Source organism: Octopus bimaculoides, unplaced genomic scaffold (genome assembly GCF_001194135.2).
Source record: "Octopus bimaculoides isolate UCB-OBI-ISO-001 unplaced genomic scaffold, ASM119413v2 Scaffold_139307, whole genome shotgun sequence".
In the NCBI taxonomy this organism is placed as follows: domain Eukaryota; kingdom Metazoa; phylum Mollusca; class Cephalopoda; order Octopoda; family Octopodidae; genus Octopus; species Octopus bimaculoides.
Window position 1 is genome coordinate 14,825 of NW_026397052.1, and position 2,029 is coordinate 16,853.

Consider the following 2,029-nt stretch of genomic DNA (forward strand, 5'->3'; position numbering starts at 1 on the left):
TTATGCATGTAAATACAATTTAAATTAAACTGAAGAATCACTTAATATAATTCTGTAGAGCACATACATATTATTTCTTTACTGCCCACGAGGGTCTACACACAGAGGGGACAAACAAGGATAAAGTCGATTATATCGACACCAGTGCGTAACTGATACTTATTTAATCGACCCCGAAAGGATGAAAGGCAAAATCGACCTCGGCGGAATTTGAACTCAGAACGTAAAGACAAACGAAATACTGTTAAGCATTTCACCCGGCGTGCTAACGTTTCTGCCAGTTCGCCGCCTTAGAGCACATACATATTAAAGGTTTACAAAAAGTGGAGTGACAGTGACTTCGAAGTTTCTGTCTACCAGGAATCATACGAAGACTAGAAACTGTCACCACACTACTTCGTGCAAAAGTCTAGCATACATGTATATGTATGCGTGTTTGTGTGTGAGCGAGAGAGAGAGAGAGAGAGAGAGAGAGAGAGAGAGAGAGAGAGAGAGAGAGAGAGAGAGAGAGTACGAGAGAGCCTGTGTGTATGTGTGTGTGTGAGTGCACGCAAACGTTTGTTTGTGCGCGTGTGTGTGTATATACACTCATACATAAATATATACATGAATGTGTGTGCGTATATCTGTCTACGTATGAGCTTATGCCTACATATGTAGGCCATAAAATAAATAGAGGTAATGTCAATCGCTAACTTAAAATAACTTTCATATGGCTGTCGCTGTAACAGTACTGTGCTACTGCGTTCAAGTATTTTCATTATATCGACCGCAGAGCTTATTGAGGGTAGCGATGTTGAAAACTGGCATTGATGTAAACAGATCTAACGGAAGCAGTATGGTACGATGTCGTATTTCTCTCGACTCTGACTGAAAATTAAAATTTTTCTCCTCTTCATGGAGTGATCATGGTTCAAACCAACGATCAATTGCTATCAAGTTTAAATAGTTGAAACGGTTGTTATGGATGTATGGATGGTAGGAACACCAAAGTAACGGCTGCAATAGTACTGTGAAAGTGCCATATATGGATAGTAATTCTGTGTTAAGTTCATGATTTAGGTCACGTGACAGTATGAACGTTATTCGCGACAAAATCAAGTGATATTGTGATTAGTTTCAACCTACAAAACGTTGACGGTTGTCTTATCCTTGTTCGGAATTCGAAATCAAATCCAAATGAGACCAAATTTGGCACTCTTACTCTCCGGCTCTATGAAAGAATTAAATTCGATGCTATACACGGCTCAAGTATTACACGGCTCAAGTATTACACGGCTCAAGTATTAAGGTCGATGCTATACACGGCACCACTCTCTCAAAATTACTGGGTTTATAGCCAAATAAGAAACTATTGATAATAAATTTCATAATTACCTTAAAATTAAATATATTAATTGCTAAATCGATTTGTCAAAGACTGTGACATTATCAATAATAAAATGGTTTTTCTGGCAACCAATAATCAAAAGGGAAGGAGCTGAAACGTGGTGTTATGCAAATTGCTGAAAAGGGAATCGAGTACTGAGTTAACTGATCCTTGGATTAAATTACTAGTTACCCAATCAGTTGTTAATAAAGCAAAAGTGAACTAGATACAATCAGAGCTTTGTTGGCAGTATGATCTTAGCAAAACAAATGTTCCGACTTGCGGTTTTAAATCAAAACATATATACATATATGCATATATATATATATATATATATATATACAGAGAGGGAGAGAGAGAGAGAGAGAGAGAGAGAGAGAGAGAGAGAGAGAGAGAGAGAGAGTTCAAATTTACAGAAAAACAAAAGATGAAGACAGGTGTAGCAAGACCAAGCAGGTGTAATGGTTTGGTACCCGAGAAAATGAAAAGAGTCTTTTACGTTTCGAGCCTACACACTTCAGCAGAAAGGAATAGGAAGGAAAAAATGGGGAGAGAATGGAAAAAATAAAAATGGAGAGAGAAACAGTGGAGAGTTCAGCGGCCTAGTATGGCGTATATTATGCATGTATCTATCTATCTATCTATCTATCTATCTATCTA